This window comes from Gouania willdenowi, chromosome 12 (genome assembly GCF_900634775.1).
Source record: "Gouania willdenowi chromosome 12, fGouWil2.1, whole genome shotgun sequence".
In the NCBI taxonomy this organism is placed as follows: Eukaryota; Metazoa; Chordata; class Actinopteri; order Blenniiformes; family Gobiesocidae; genus Gouania; species Gouania willdenowi.
This window is the reverse complement of record NC_041055.1, coordinates 4,660,139-4,678,493: the sequence shown is the minus strand read 5'-3', so window position 1 is coordinate 4,678,493 and position 18,355 is coordinate 4,660,139. Positions and strand designations below refer to the sequence as shown.

Sequence of the window (18,355 nt, the reverse complement as noted above, 5' to 3'; positions counted from 1 at the left end):
ACTATATACATTTGCATGTGTGTGCGGATACAAAAATGAAAAAACAAAAAAAAAGCTGTTCATTGCTCATTTCTAAAATTAAGATGTATTTTTGGTAAAGTAACATACAATATGTGTGTGTATAGATATATATATATGTGTGTGTGTGTGTTGACAACAAGAAAGATAAATATTGTTCCTTCATTTTGTTTAATGTGGTTCATGGAAGGGATGTCCCAATACAACTTTTTCATTTCCGATATGATACCGATATTGCAGCCCGGCGTACCGATATTAATCCGATACAGTATCAGCATGAATCATACATACTTTTTTTTAAATTTAATAAAAAAAATGATATCTTATTTTGTAGTGTGGAATGTTAGAAAAGGCTTGATCAAGTGATGTCACTCAGAGAACAATAGTCAGCAACGGTAGGTATGAGAAAAACTGACTCATTTATTATTAACCAATTAGTTACACAAATTTTAACCTCCAACATAATATCTACAGTATTCCACAATTGAATAAATATAATTAAAAAAATCGAAAATTTGCATCCGATATTCGTTTTCAGGCTGATATCGGACCGATATCGATAATGGGTCGGGACACCCCTAGTTCATGAACTGGGCTGATGGAGCCAAACTGGTGATGAATCTCAGATCTAGAAAGCACTGCTGATAAACTTAAAGCTGTTGTGGTTTATTTTTAAGGCTCTCTTGTTTGTGTGTTCCCTAACAGCCTGCTGCTGTCCCAAAGAGCGGCCTAGAGGCTGCTTCTATAAAGAAAGATGGTGTGGACACAGAAAATAGTGAAGAAAAAAAAGGTATGTGTTTTTAAACTGTAAACACGACTCTCTTTCTGTAACTCATCAGTGGGATCTGTTCCTAAAATGTATAATCCTTGCATTAAAACTCATTATAATGTGTCCTATTATAAGATCCTGTACTGTAAAGTTTGTAAGGTAACAGCTTTTGAAGATTTGTGCTTTTTCTGTGGTTTGGTTGCAGCTGGGTCATTCCATGTCATTTCAACCAAATTCAGGACATCCCACACACCTAAATCTCAGAATGATTCAATAGACACACTGGAAATTTGTAGGATGAATACTTTTTGAGATATGGCCAATTTAGTGAGGGGTATGTGTGTCGATTTTTGTGCGTCTTAATTTTCCTTCATTTTCAGCTTCCAATATCTCAGGAACTACATCACATAGGAACTGAAATTTGGTATAGTAATACAGTTTCACACCTACTCTCTCTGAAATTTTGAAAAAAGTGGTGAACATGTTTGGGGCCTTTAGTAAAAAACTTTACATATGATTCATCTCCCTGTAATTTAATCAGCTTTGAGCTATGTACATAGACTGTTTCACATCACTAATGATTAGTCACACATATGCATTGGTTCTTGAGTGACAGTCTCTTGAAACCTGAAAAAATACTTTTTTTTTTTTTTTTTTTTTTAAACTATTTTCATTGGCCTATAACTGCATGTGGAAGTGTAAGAAAAAAATTCAATCTCTGTTTGAATTTATAGTATAAAGGTTATTCATTCTTGGATATAAACAATTTTCTTTGTGGCTTCTTCATTTTTTTTTTTGGGACCCCAACTTTGGTCATTGATGCTGAAAATCCTTTACATGTGGCCATTGTAGCTTGCCCCCATGTCTTATAATCATTTTCTGTTTATTAGTTTTTCACTAGTGACATAAAAAATATAAAAAACATTGTCTTTTTTTCGGGGGGGTGTTTTTTTCAAATTCATACTTTTCGAGGTACAGCTCTCGTGACAGACTTTTTTCCTTTGAGGCTGACATGACCACCACATAGGATATACTGTATATTAGGGGTGTCCCGATCCGATATTGATATCTGATATTGGTCCGATATCAGCCAGAAAACGAATATCGGATTTTATCGGACTACATCTAAAATCACCGATATAAACTCTCTGATAAAATGTTCCGCTCCAGCACGTCTATCCATAGGTGAATGTGGTTCACACTCCAACAAAAGTAACCTAATGTTGCTGACTATTGTTTTCTGTTTGAGTAACATTCTAACATTCACACTACAAAATGAGTCATAAAAGCATGTATGATTCGTGCTGATGTCATATCGGATCAATATCAGTATCGGCAGATAGCCCAGGCTGCAATATCGGTATCATATCGGAAGTGAAAAAGTTGTATCGGTACATCTGTACTGTATATCAGATGTTTTTGTATATTCTGAGAGAGGAGGTGGAGCTATATTACTATACCAAATTTCAGTTCCCTGTGTCAGTCGTTCTCAATATTTTTTTTTTTGGCTCAAGTACCCCCTTTGTCTGACTACAACATTTTACTTAGAAAATGATTTAAAAACAACTATAGAGAGTAATGATGAAATAAATGAGTGATAACACACATTTTAAAGAATCTCATTTTGTAAATAAGCTTAAATAAACAGTATTTAGTGCGGACGTTCCCAACTTTTTTGGGCTGGGTGACCTCATTTTGATATCAAGAATTTTCTGGTGACCCCGAACTAGAATAGTTCTTGATCATGTTTGAGCTCAGGTTTAAAAAAAAAATTAGTTGAACTAGATTTATATTTCACAAAGTGAAAGTATAGAAATACAGTTGTTTGTGTGTTGTTTTCATTTAAAAATAAAGAATATTAATTGGATAATTTCAGAACTCTGTTTTAATTTTTCAGAAATTTCAGGCGACCCCACATGGGATCCCAACCCCAAGGTTGAAAAACACTGATTTAGTGGCTCCTGAATGGATTTATTTCTAATGTTTTCATTATTGCATCATTTCACGCCTGGGGTGGGACCAAGACAATTTTTATTTGTTAATTTCCTCCCCCTCTCTCTCTCTGTTCCTCTCTCTCCTCTCTCTCTCTCTCTGTCTCCTCAAGTACCCCCTGTATTGCCATTGTGTACTGCTAGGGGTACACGTACCCCCATTTGAAAAACACTGTCTTATTTGATGTAGTTCCTGAGATTTTGGACGCTGAAAGTGAAAGGAAAATAAGGACGTGCGAAAATCAACACATACACTAATATTAATCCGATTTAATTAAAAACGTACAGTGTACCTATTGAAGAATCACTGAACATTTGGTAAAAAAAATTCTGAATTTTTGAGACTGAAGTGCATGGGTCATTTGTTGAAATGACATGGAATGACCCTCTTCTTTTTATCTGTAAAACGTGATTAGATGCTTGTGTGGTTTTGCTCCACAGACGGAGACCAGGATGCTGCAGCCCGTCTGTCGTCGTCTCCACCCACTGACGTTATGGTGAACGGCACCGAATGTGACGACATGAAGCACAAGAACGTGACGTCGGGCGTTAACGACGTGTCGCAGCTCCTGAAGGAAAACGGCACCTCGGACCCGGAGCCGCCGCACGGGTCTCTTACTGGGAGCAATGGACTCAAACTAGATAAGCAGCAGGAAGGTGGAGCGGCGAGCGCTGGTGTGGGGTAACTCCCCCACAGGACTAACTGGTTACCTTTAAACTCACAGACTGGAGGACAGACCGCCAAGCCCGTCCCTGCCCCCACGTCGCTACGAACTGTCCCCGACTCGGGGTCGACAGCGGGGCAGGCGGGGCAGGGAGCACCAGACACTAAAACGGCTCCGTTTCCTCCCCCGCTTCTACCCCCGGACCCGTTACCCGTACACAGAGCACGCAAGAGACCATGTCCAGACCCGCCGTCAGCCCGGCACAGAAGGTAAAACGTCTTCAAACCATGTGTGAAAGGCAAGTGAAAACCAGACTCAAAGGCTTCACCAGGTGTATTAGTCGCCAGTTGTCCCGATGCACCCCAAGCTGATCATGTATCACACCCCGGGGACAACAAAGGATTAACCATTTACACACAATTAAGTGGTTGAAAACAAACAAAGCAAAGACAAAGACAAAGGAGGGCTCAGGAAAGAAAAAGAAAAGTTAAGAAAGAGAATCTGTTACAGCGAGTTTTCCTCCATCAGCTTTAAACTCTTTTCTGTTGTCACTCGCTGGGTTTCCGTTCTAATAAACACTGGCAATGGAAACACCTGAGTTTAGACATTTCTTAGCATTAGTAGCTGTGTTTCCATTTTGTCACAAAGAAGGCTGTACTTCTAAAGTTTGATAAAGTATAATTGCGTTTTGAACGTGTTTCCATTAAAGGTTGTTTTGGGCATTCCTTTGTTTGCTGTCTAATGTGGCAGAATTTTCTTTAAGTGTTTTGCTAAGAAATATCTAGGTCTCCTGTCCGCACATACTGCGCCATGTTTTAATAGTGGTCATGTGACCATTGTACGCCACGTCATGTTTCATTGCGGAAAAAAGTGTTTCTATTGCGCTTTTGCGATACATTTCAATATCGAAACGTCCTAAAAACCTCCTCATGAAAGCGTAACAACTTTTTAGCAATTTTTGACTGTTTTTTGAAGTTCCAGTGTTTCCATTACCTTTGTTTATTGCGCTAATTTTGGGCCAGTCAAGGGCAAATGAAAGTCGAAATTTCGAAAATGAACTCTCAAAGCAATGTTGTGATTCAAGTTGAAGATTTGCTAATAAAATCAAATCTACAGAAGCTGAAAAGGGCCAATTCATTATATACGACAGAGTCTCCATCCAAACTGGCCCGAATCTGTTTCCGTAGCTGCTCAATAGCCACAGATGGACTGAATATTCCACCTTTTCCAGACTTCACTGTTTTTCCTTCTGAACAGATTATGTTTTTGCCAGTATGTCTTCAAAGTTGTTAAAGTAATTACAACACTGTTTTGGAGCTAAAAGTAAAAAACTCTTTATTAAACCCAACTTTGAACTATAGTTTAAGGCATTCATCGATACACAGCATTTTGTTGTCATATGGTAAATTGGCCCTCGTCAGCTTCCATAGATTTGACTTTATTAGCAAACCTTCCACTTTTATCACAGTATTGTATTTCAACTTTTTTCTCAAAATTTCGACTTTATTCTTGATTTTCCCAAATAACATTCTCCATTAAAATGGATCATAATCCACTTCTGTAGGTTTCAGATCTGCAGGTAGTTTTTTTTCCTGAATATTTAATTTCAGGGCTGTCAAACTTGCTTTATTCATTTTCCAAGTAGGCTGAATTGAAAAAATGTGTGAACTTTCAGGCTGCGTCCGAATAGTTCCTCCTATCTCCTTTCCTATCTCCTTTCCTATCCACTGTTCCTTCACCACCCGAAGTGTTTAAATGGCAGCCGTGATGAAGAATGTCCGAGTTCTCTTTAAGCTCAGGAAAGGAGGCTCAATGTTTCCTTTATAACCTCCTTTAGCCAAGGAAACACTGATACATCCTTTACCAAAGGAGATGAGATAATGCTGACCCACAATTCCTTGCGGTGACCTCGCTTAAAGGGAAACATACACCCGAGCGCTCACGGAAAACTCACGATGACCGACTTATCAGATTATAACTGACATAAAAAAGACACTCTGGAAGGTGAGCGTGAGCAACCCAGCCTCTTTTCCTTTGATTTACATTCAAACCTTGAGATTTTTGAGATATCGACAGAAAGTGTCCATTTTCAGAAATGTGTATTTTTTCACCTTGACAGACGTCAATAACCCTTCGCGGCTGCCAGATTATTACGTCACCTAGCAGAAGTGTGTCTGATTGTCAAAACAAACGTGATCACCTTTTCCTTACTCCTTTCCTAACACCTTTTCTTAAACCCGTGACGTTATCCACGGGGTTATGGAAAAGTGGATAGGAAAGGAGATGGGAGGGACTATTCGGACGCAGCCCCAGGTTAAAAATCATATTTAAAAAAACAAAACAGAACAATGTGCAATTATTTATTAAAGAACATTCAGAATAAAAAAACTGCCTGTTGTTAGACTAATGCTTTTGGCTCCCACGGTGAATGATTTGCTCTCCGCTCCTCACAGACAATCCATCCAGATGTTCCACCTTCTTCTTCTTCTTCTGTCCTTCAGCTTCTCACAAAGAGCTGAGAGATGCAAAGAACGCCAAACTGCAGAAAAATGGACACAGACGTGCAGAACTCACCCCGACCAGAACCATCTACCTCAGACGCCAACTTCAGCACAACCCGCCGCTTCGGCTTCGCCAGCATCTCCTCCGCCTGCAACCCCCGAACAAAAAGCTGCACCTGCAGCTTCACCTGCACCGCCCGCAACCAAGCCACTGCTAGGTTAGCCTGTTTCACAGAGCTCCAATATCTTGGATTAGACATAATGTGTATTGTTGAAGATCAACAGATTTTTATTTTTATTTTTTAGGGTCCCGTTTACACGACACCGTATTGCTTCTTTTTCTTTTTGTGTTTCAAAAAAGTTTTCACATTTACATGGCAACATTTTCAAAGTAATCTCTGTTTACATCACACGATGTAGTATACATGCCAGGCCAAAAGATGGCGGTGTGATTTTGCAATGAACGAAATAGGCGCATGTTCAGAGACACTTATTACGAACACAAGTTAAATAAAAATTCGGACCAAAAGAAGTTAGACCCGAGCCCGACAGAACGTGACCTGAACCCGTTTAAAGCTGATTTCTCTTTAATCCTGATCCCGTTTCAACGACACTATTCACAGCCGTGCGCACACATGCAGAATGATCCGAGGCAAGTTTTTCTAATGACTCCGCTTTATTTACTAGTCCACTTGTTCTGCATCCAAACCACCAGTCATGGATGAAAGTTTAGGCACCCCTGGGAAAAAAATTATTTATTCACAGTTTTAAAATGGTGTCAAACAATTTGGTCTGGCCCATTTTTAAATTTGTGTAAAAATTATGTAAATTTTGGCATTTTTCAATGCATATAAATGAATTATATACACGTGTATACCAAAAACATTTGTAATTGCAACTATTTTCTGGGAGAAATGGTGTATTTTCTGAAAAAAATTCCACAACAAGTCCATGACTGTATGTAACACACACAGCTCAAGAACAAGTTCTTGATGCATTTTTAACATCATTTATTCATGTACCGGAGGACAATCATCCATCCACCTGCTTAGCAAACATTTTATATCCTCCTCGCGTTAATCCAAACACAATCACCTGACCACCTCATTTACAGCGCAGCAAGCTCTAAGTAGGAGTGCAATGCTGTGATTGGTCGTCAGAATCTGGTCCAGGCATGAAAAACGTCTCCACTGATCCAAGTGAAGGTGAAGTCAATCAACACTTTGTTGGAGCAGTTCAGTTAAATTCCAAAGAGTGATGCACACGAACTGCAGCAGCACTGCGCATGCCCGTGACACTCTGTTTACGGGAAATGGAGAGGGACCACGTTTTGAAAAACTTCCACTCCGGAGGCTGTTTTTAAAAAGGTCCGTATTCAAGCCCCAAAATGCTGTTGCCGTGTAAACGGACTGACAAAAAATGCAACAAAACTTTTGCATTTTCACTAAATCTAATTTCCTTCCCCTCACACCCTCATTTGGACAAAGAAGAATCAATTTATTGAGGATAAGCGTAAAACTGGGACATAGTGCGATCTTTAAAGCTCCACAGCTGTAGAATAAACTGGACATGGAGATATGACGAGTTTTTAAATTTTCTCATTCTGCTAAAACACCAATGAAGTGGCTATTATTCATGGCTGTTTGTGTTTGGGGCTGCTCAGAGCAGCTCTTTAGCTTCCAAGGTGTTTAACGAAATCAGTAAAGTCTGTAGCCCTTTAACTTTGAGTGTGTGTCGTGTGTGTGTCGTGTGTGTGTGTCCTGTGTGAGTGCAGGCTCTCACACAGTGGGGCTGTCGTCACGGAAGAAGAAGAGGAGGATGGGAACGTACAGCCTGGTTCCCAAGAAGAAAACCAAAGTGCTAAAGCAGAGGACTGTACTAGAGATGTTCAAGAAGCTGCACGATTCTGCAAAGAGCCCAGAGGTGAACAGCCACATGGAAATACAATGATCCCCCAGTTGATTAGATCCATCACATCACTACCACTCATACAATCGCCAGCCCTAGAAATGTTGAAGAAGCCAAATCTGAGGCATCCCATCCTCATACTTCTCCTAATTCCTTCTCCTTCCCACAGATTAATAAAGCAGAATGCATAAATGGGGAAAAGGTGGCAAATGCATCCGAGGAGGAAGAGTCTGAGGATATGGAGTCTGAAGAGGAAGAGCAGCGGCGGCGTTCAGCCGAAGCCGCCGCCACTGACGTCCAGGAAACGGCAAAGCCCCCAGACCAGGTGATGATGAGACTTTTTACATGAAGGATAAGCGAAAAAGCGTTTGCATTTGATTACGTCTCCTGTAAATGAGTGACGATGATTGCAAAAAGATCCAGAACTTCACTCACATTAGCTTCAGTGTGGTGGTCCGCAGGCCACATACGATGCTCAGTTAATTTTGTGCGACCCTACAAAGAAATCCCCCCAAAATTACAACAGAAATATTCAAAATTAGAACAAAATATTCAAAATTACAACAGAAAAACTTAAAATTACAACAAAATTACTCAAAATTACAACAAAATTACTCAAAATTACAACAAAATTACTCAAAATTACAACAAAAATGCTTAAAAGTTAAAAAAACCTCAAAAATACTCAGTTGAAACAGAAAAACTTGAAATTACAACAAAAATTCTCAAATGACAACAAAAATACTAAATTATTAAAAAATACACAAACTGAAAAAAGAAAAAAAGCTCAGATCAACAAAAAAACCCAAATAACAACCAAAAATAATAAAATTACAATTACACACAATGACAATTAAACACACTAAAAATCTGGTCCCATCTGAACTATATTATATTGTGTCATGAACTCGACATCTTGCCACATTTACTTATTTATTAATTATTTTCATTTTCTCACGCTTTATTTTATTGCTGATTTTTTGATGAGCTTTAAATATTACACCAGTGTCTATGATGTGCTGTCACCTGATAAGTTGATGATCAGAAGAGTCATTAGTGACCATCTCCACTACTTCCTGTGTCCACTACTTTCTGTGTCCACTACCTCCTGTGTCCCATGGTGCTGAGCGCTCTTCTCATTTTTATTGAAGGCCAAACAGGAGCAGGAGTCTGAGGAGTCTGTGGAGGATGAAGTAGAGGAGGAGGGCACCGAGTCTGACCTGGTGAGACCCTGACATATCTACATCATTGTTATCCATAATAACCTACGTATCTACATCAGTGTTATCCATAATAACCTACGTATCTACATCAGTGTTATCCATATAACCTACGGATCTACAATCATTGTTATCCATAATAACCTACGTATCTACATCATTGTTATCCATAATAACCTACGTATCTACATCATTGTTATCCATAATAACCTACGTATCTACATCATTGTTATCCATAATAACCTACGTATCTACATCAGTGTTATCCATAATAACCTACGTATCTACATCAGTGTTATCCATAATAACCTACGTATCTACATCAGTGTTATCCATATAACCTACGTATCTACATCAGTGTTATCCATAATAACCTACGTATCTACATCAGTGTTATCCATAATAACCTACGTATCTACATCAGTGTTATCCATGATAACCTACGTATCTACATCAGTGTTATCCATGATAACCTACGTATCTACATCAGTGTTATCCATGATAACCTACGTATCTACATCATTGTTATACATAATAACCTACGTATCTACATCAGTGTTATCCACCCACAGCAGTGGATAGCTGTGACTGACCGTCCTCTGCTTCATTCAGAGCACAGGGTCCGGTCTCAAGAAGAAGCTGAAGAAGAAAACCAAGGGAGACAACGCGTGGCTCCGGCCCTCCAGGAAACGCAAACGGAGGATGAAGGCTAAAGGTAACTTGTGTCTCCTGCACTTCCATTTTCAATTTTGGGACTTGTCTCCCCCCCCCCTCACTGTTTTGGTCCTATTTTTCTCATAGAACTGAAGGAAGAAAGGTCCCACCCATAATCCCACAAAGCCGGTCTGCTTGAGTTTAGAGGAGGTTTTGCCTGGTTTCACACGTGATTTGAGTTTAGAAAAGTGTTTCCTGTGCTTTTCCTGTATGTTTAGTACACCATTAATGTAACCGTCAAATTAGGGAAAGCCAATGAAACAGAGTAGAAATTTAAAAGAAGCTACGGAGATAACATTTAGTTTCAACGTTGTGAAGTAAAATGAGCCAAAAAAACAAATTAAACAAAATGCATACTTCTTTAGATTAGATTACACTTTTTTTTTTAGCCCACAGTGGGGGAAATTAACATTTTACAGCTGCCAAAGAGACAATAAAACTAAATACAGAAAAGCAAAAAGCAAAATTAAAGTAAAAAAATTAAAATTAATATAAATTAAAGATATTGGTCAAGATGAATAAGCGGTAAGTAGGGTTTTACAATGATTAATGGGTAATACTGCACATAGTAAGGCAGTGAAGAAACATTATTATTTTACAGACGAGAAAACACATCTACAGGTTATTCTCTATCTAAGATTTTCAAATTATGTGCTTTTTTTGATTTAAAAATCCTTGTTCTTCAAGTACATACATTTGCATTGGTCTGAGATATGGTTTCTTATCTGTGTAAAGTGTCCTGACCAGCTCAAAGCATTTGTTCTAAAAAGGGCTGAAGTTATAGTAGTCCTGCTGTCTGCTGGTGATGGATGAACGTGTTCTTCTGCTCTGTTTAGGACCCTGAGAGCGTTCCCCCTGATGGAGCTGCTCAGCCACAGCACGACGACAAGTACAACGCGCGTGGCCTCAGCCGAGTCTGTCAGCCCGATAAAGCCCTCACACAGTAAAGGTGAGAGAAAGTACATGTAGAAACATAAGATGTGAGCTGTGCTGTCAGTAATGAGGTCAGTAATGAAAGAAGGAGGAGGAAGGGTTGGTGTGGGAGGTTGGAAAACTGTTACATTGAGCAGTGGTTCTCAACCTTTTCAGCCAGCGACCCCAACATAAAGGTTCCAGAGACAGGGACCCCCACTGTAGCTGAAGGTGGTTGAACACAGACAGGAACATTGAAGAACAGTCATGTGTAGACAGGACCATCTATAGGAGGAATAAAGGGGAGAGATTTTTGTGGTCCATCCATAAAGTCAGTAAAATGATGGTTTATTGTTCTATGAATCTGTGATAAACACATTTATTTATTTATCTGAATAATAATCACTGTTATCCAGGAAATTTATTATTATTTGGGCCATAGTAATATAGTCATCTTAAAGACGTAAATCCTTGTTTTAATTATAAATAAAATGTGTTAAAAGTGACCGGAAATGGTGGAAATGGTGGTGAAAATTGGATTTTAAAAACCACAGAAATTGATTAAAAGTTGCAAATTAGAGTGCCAAAAACAGACAGAAAAAAGGGGTAAAAAAAAAAAAAGATTCAAAGTGTCAATATTGGCTTTATAGTGTCATGAAAAATTAGGACCAATTAGTTTCAACTGGCAAATATGGACATGACAAATGGGTGAATGTGGTTAAATTGGCAAAAAATAAGCATGAAATATTGGTGAAAAAGAGGATAAAAGTGACAATAATGGGTCAACATATGTGTCATTAGGTGGAAAAGTGGCGTAAAAAGGGTTTATAAGTGTCAAATTGTCTTAAAAGTGGAAAAAATGTGGCAGAAAATGCATTTAAAAATGTGATAGAAAAGTGGTAGAAATAGTAGTAATGTAGCAAAAAATGCATTAAAAGGAGCAAAAATATGGCAAAAAAAGTGATGAAATAAGGTTAAAAATATGGTGACCAGAAATGGTGGAAAAGGTGGTAAAATGGGATTTTAAAAAACCACAGAAATTGGTTAGAAGTTGCGAATTAGAGTAGAGAAATGGGTAGGGGGGGGGTTGGGGTAATGTAATTTAAAAAGTAGGAACAATCATTTTAAACTGGCAAATAATGGGGCATGACAAATCATGAATGTGGTTAAATTGACAAAAATAGCATGAAATATGGTGAAAAGAGGTTAAAAGTGACAATCACAGGTGAGAAAAAGTGGTGGAGAGGGTTTATAAATGCCGAAAAAATTTGCAAAAAAGGCGGAAGTGGTAGAAATGGGAGTAATGGTGTAAAAAATGCATTAAAAGTAGTAAAATATGGTGAGAAAAACCACTGAAAAATAGGTTAAAATATGGCAAGTTTGGTGTAGTTGCAGAAAAAGATTAAAAATAAGCAAAAATGGGCTTATCACTAAGTGGGGGCTTGTCCAGGATTTCAGTTTGTAGCATTGTGTGTTATTTAGTTTGTAGTTGAATTGATTTTGGATTTCTACGGTTCGTAGCTGTCACAATGTCACGGGTTCAGCCAATCAGTAGCCAGCAGCGATCCAAAGAGTCTAAATCAGTGGGTTCCCGACCTTTTTGGGTCATGACCCCATATTCATATCACAAATTGAAGGCGACTCCAGAGACATTTTTTTTTTCTACAATAATTTTTTGTTCCGAGTAGCCAAGATGCACCAGCTCAAATATTTAATTTGGACAAAATTTATATTTGAGTCAGTGAAAGTATAGAATACAGTGGTTTGATAATGTGGTTTTAATTTGAAAAAGAATAATAATATATATATATATATATACACACACACACACACTCATTTTCATCATTTTGATTAATTACTAGACATTTCATGCAACCCCATTTGAATTCTGGACAACCCCACACAACCAGGGTTGGGGCCAATTACATTTTTCAGTTACAATTACGTTTAAATTACATAATTTTTTATCTCCGAAGTCAATTATAGGTACACACTCTGAATAAATACAGTTCAATTACAATTAATCACAATTACTCAGCCTAAAGCTTTCTGTTAGCATCTATTATGATAGCGGCTCCTAAATCAGCTGTAAAATACACTCCAACAAATATATTTAATCTAATTTATTTCCTATTTATTGGTTTTCTTGTTAGGTTTCCTAATCATTAAAACAACTGCAACTGCGTCGGAGCCATTTTTGTGTCAGTATACCCATTTCAGTATACACATTTTAATAGTTATTAACTACATATGTGTAGAACCGTAAATAGAACTGTAAACGTGGTTTTCCAGTTTTGGCGTTAAATTATAATCGAAAATTTTATAGAATTTTCATTCTGAACTCAATTTACATTTAATGAAGATTACAACAGAAACAGATTTTTAAATGTACAATTATGCAATAATTGCAATTAATTATTAATTATGCGATTACATTTATAATTGACCCCAAGGTTGAAAAACAGTTTTTTTTTTTTTTTCTCCTTCTTTTACGCTGAAGGGTCGACGGTTGAAGAAGCCCAGGAGCTCCCGCTGTGCAGCTGCCGCATGGAGACGCCCAAGAGTCGTGAGATCCTGATCCTGGCAGACAGGAAGTGCATGGCCATGGAGAGCGTGGACGGTCAGCTGACCCGCTGCCAGAGCGCCGTGCTCAAACACGAGATGATGCGACCGTCCAACTCCGTCCAGCTGCTGGTTCTGTGCGAGGACCATCGTAACGGCATGGTGAAGCACCAGTGCTGCCCCGGCTGTGGTTACTTCTGCAGAGCCGTGAGTGTTGAATCATAGACGTCATATTTCTTTATCCCTGAGGAGAAGAAATTATCTTTACACTTATTCAAGATAACAATCATATTTGAAGTCCCTGTGTCACCAGTGACCAACTCACCCCATCTGTAATCTATTATCAGTACAAAAAATGATCCTATAAAAACATTTATTAACTTGACAACCCTTATTAGTATTCAATAATGTACAGTCGTAAGTATCAGGGTTAGGGTCAATTACATTTTCAATTATCCAATTACAAAATGATCACGGTGACCGGTATTTTCTCCAATTACAATTACAGTCATTACAATTACAAAAGTTTGAATTTAATTAGCTGGCACGTGGTTTTACATTACATTTTATTTTTGACATACATTTTTGTTTATTTATGGTTTTCTTTATTTATTAATATTTATTTGTTTCCCTCACAGGAGTTAAAAACTAATATTTTCTCTCTCAAAAGCCTTTTATAAATATGTGTTGAAAACACAGAATTTTGAAAAAAGTAAAAGGGAATTTGGGGGAAAAAAAAATGGATTTTATAGGGGCCCTACTTAAAGAGTAACTAAACCCCTGCTTTCTGCTGACCTGCCACTAGGGGGAGGTTTAAAAAAATGCCTTGATTATGGGCATTACTTTTATAGCAGTTAGACACACCCACTCAGGCAGGAAGACACACACAGCAATGAGAAGTACACGCACGTCTGCGCACACGTAGAGACAGACGGGAATACACACATGATGTGTCTGTAAATACACACATAGTTTGATGAACCCTCTGATTCAAAAACATCACCACAGCGAGGCGCATCTGCTTTGCACAGAGCATTAGATTTCCACATCACAACTGTCAATCAATGCTCACTGAGGGCTGTGATTGGAGGAAACCTTCCGCCCTCCTCTCAGCTTTTATTGGAGGGGCGGGGTCAAAAGTGAAAGTTGGTGATGCTCGATGGTTACGAAAATCTGTCTCAGCCAATAGCAAAATGAAATTGTATAAGCCGACATTCAACCCTTAGAGGCCAGTAACTCACATTTTACAACTAAATACGCAAAATGTAAATACTTTTACTAAAATGTTAAAAGTTGAACTATAGGATCAATCAACAGCACTACTTAATACCCAAATACATACAGTATGTATTAGCAGAGAAAAAAAAGGTTTGGGGTTTAGTTCCTCTTTAATCAATGATTGTCTAGTAGGGATGTAACGATTAATAGTAAGGCAGTTAAAAATGGATTCATAGGTATCACAGTTGAAATCGATTTTCTGAAAATTGAATCACAGTACTTTTTTTAAACAGCAGAGGGCGCTATATATTTATCCTTCTCTTGTCCAAATGCTGAGGCAGTGGGCGGAATCTGCTCCTACTTTCTTTCTGGCCGCCTTCTACTCCTAAACTTGTTCATAAATGATTTCTTACCCTTTAGCACCGAAAGAATATCTGTAATAGAACTATTATGCAGTTTTGCATTGTTTACTATAGAACCAGAATCTTCATTTGTATTATTCCTTTATTTATTTCATTCAAGATTTATTTTTAGTTAAATTGCATTGTTTTGAATAGTTTATCAGGGATTCTTTTGACAATGAAATATAAAAGGAAAATAGTACAGTATTTTCTCTATTTTCTTTTTTTTCCCCCAAAAAAATTGAGGAATATTTTTCATCATCATTTGTCTACAGTCCCATTTTGTAAAATAATCGTGAGAGAAACGTATCGTGAACCCAGTATCGTGAAGCGAATTGTATCGGGAGTTGAAGTGAATCGTTACATCAATCCCTATTGACTAGTTAACGTGTCTAATGAACTCGTGTGTTTTTGACATCTTTGATATTAAGGAGACATCATCTAATATCACTCACTTATCTTTTGACAACAGCTCTACATGCTCTCCTCTGATTGGCCATTGCAGTGATGAATGCACAGTCATATTACAGCCCTTTTTTTTTTTATCTCATTCCGTGCCTCTTGGAGCGCATAATTGTGCAGCTCGTCTATTGCACATTTGCGCAAATGAGTCCCCATCGTGCAAAATGTGCCCCTGGACCCCCGTGGTAGATGATGCCCTACGCACAGTGCGTGTTCTGCATGTAGGGAGTGTAGCGTTGCTGTTTCTCTGTGTAATTTCACTCTTTCTCCCAGGGGAACGTTCCTGGAGTGTCAGCCTGACGTGAGCATCTCTCACCCGCTTCCATCGAGCCTGTTGCCTCGGTGCTCAAGGTCAGAGCTTCTGTCCGCACTGCGGAGAGGAAGTGGGCAAAGCCAAGGAGGTGACCATCGCTAATGCCGACACCCACCTCTAACCTCCACCGTCCCCACCGGCCCTCGCACATGGCCCTGCCACTCCTGGGCTCCCTAGAGGGCCGAGCCAGACACCACCACTGGGAGGTGGACCACCTTCTGCATTAAATCATATGAAACTGTATGTGTATGACTTGACTTTACTTATGGTTAGCTTAGCACTGTGTGTCAAACTCATTTAGTTCAAGGGCCAAATACGGACCAGTTCGATCACAAAGTAGGCCCAGGTTTTAGGCGGGAAACTTCTATGGGGCCTCCGAATGCTAAATTAAACAGCAACTTTTTGCAACATTTAGCAACTAACCACGTTATAAAAAAATGTGAATTATGTGGTACCAAATTTACAGCAACATTTATGAAATTTGTGATATTGTTTTACTCATAAAAATATGCCAATGTTAAATCTAAACATAAATTTTAATAATAAATCCTAAATGTTAAACCTAAATGTTAAATTTAAATGTTCAATCTAAATGTTGAATGTAAATGTTAAATCTAAATCTAAATTTTAAATGTAAATGTTAAATCTCAATGTTAGTTGGAAATCTTAAATGTTAAATCTAAATCTAAATTTTAAATGTAAATGTTAAATCTAAATGTTAGTTGGAAATCTTAAATGTTAAATCTAAATGATGAAAAACAATGAAACTAATTATTTAGCTAATATGCAAGTTCACCGGAATTACCAAAATAAAAGCTTGACGACGTGAACGACTAATGTGCCCAAGTATGGCAGCCATCAACTATATCTAAGCAAAAAGTGACAGATAATTAAAAAAATTTTAATTAGAAGAGTTTTTTGGAATAATTTGAGAAAAATTGCAGGATTTTGGAAAAAATATAGTTCTTTCAACAGCAATTTACAACTGAAATATTTGGTAATATTTACACAGTGATTCATGTTTTCTCTGTCATTTTCATTTCCTCCTCTGGGCCGAATCTGATACTCCGGGACTTGAGTTTGACACAAGTTGCTTAGCACGTAGCAGGGTAAAAGGGGCGGAGCTAAATTTTGTTCAAGTTGTTTTATTGGATTGACAGTAAAAAAATATATTAATTATTGGCTGATGTTATCACGCCAATAAAGATTGTGCATCTCTAGTTGTAATCATAAGCCTTGGGAAAAAATAAAAGAAAGAAACCTTGTCTTTTATTTTGAAAGGGTTTTATTTGCACACATTTTCAAAACAGTGATGTTCTCCCTTCCAGCTCGTCCTGTCCGGCTCCAGCAGCCGAGGTCGGCGTCAGGGCCGACAGTTCGCTGGGTGTCCGTCCCTCTCCAGGGCCGGACGCCTCCTCTGTTCCTGGGTCGTCCAGGTCTGCCGCCCCTCAGGCTGGAGACGGAACAGCAGCTGCACAGCAACAGCAACTTCCTGCAGGAGCCACGAGGGAAACATTAGAGAGCATCCTGGTGGCTCTGGACACGGAGAAGTAAGTTAGACACACACGTTATGGTCACACTGGGACATTTCTGTGCATTTTTGTTTTGTGACTTTATATTTTGTGTTCTCTGTTTTTGTATTGTATGTTTTTGTTGTTGTTGTGTGTTTTTGTTTTGTATATTTTTGTATGCTTTTGTGTAATTTTGGAGTCATCGTGAGTAATTTTGTTCTTTTTTTTGTATGTTTTTTTGAGTCATTTTGGGCCTGTACTACGAAGCTGGATTTCCTCTTCTCGCGCTAACTTCTGGGATTTATTTGGTGTGTGCTGTACAATCACCATGGTAACTTAGACTGAACACCTATATAGTGCAGCAGATTAGTAAAACAAAAAATTCACTTTGGTATAAAAGCATGAAATTTGGATCAGTTTAAGCACTGATCTGAACTGATTATATGAAAATAAAATGTCTGTGCATACATAAATACTGCAGGCATTACACAGTGCCATCATAAAATCAAGTGCATCAAATAACCATTGCAACACATTGAAAGCATTGTAATCACTGAAATATTGCACAAATATGCAAAAATATTGATTAAATATAAAAAAAAAATATTTTTTTAAATAAAAATTTAATTTAAAATTGGCACCCAAAAAATTGCGATATATATCATGAAATCGTTCTTTTTTTCACACCCTTAGTGAACACGTCTCTGTGTGATGTGACGCTGACAGAGAAGATATCGATGCAATTCTTTCATTTATTCATGACATCCTATAGGAAACGTATAGATTTATATCTGATGGACTGACCTACATTAGTCGACTGATGAAGCTTGGGTGTGTCAGGCGCTTTCGGATCAATAAATGTATTCATCCACGTATTCTGTGGCGACGCAGGGAGCCTCAGTCCTCTAAAATAATCCAGGCTGTATAAAGTACAAATATTATGCACCTTATGATGTAGGCAGAGCTATATGAACGCAGCAACAGACGAGGTCTGTGGCTTAATAAAGTGAAAGTGATCAGTTTTCTCCATTTAATTAATATTGTATAATCTCAATAATTTAAGCATTAACACTCATCACTTCCTGCATTCCTTCCTTCCTGCTGTTACTGCAACAACAGTGATGTTTTTGGTTTGAATTGTTGATTGTAATTCTTCCTATTTTTATATAATTATTCCTTAATTGTGACAC

At 38.1% G+C, this 18,355-nt stretch overlaps 1 pseudogene; it reads left to right on the top strand.

Moving 5' to 3' along the window:
* Positions 1–18,355, top strand: part of LOC114473669 (histone-lysine N-methyltransferase EHMT1-like) — a 45,673-nt pseudogene that overhangs the window by 12,431 nt on the left and 14,887 nt on the right.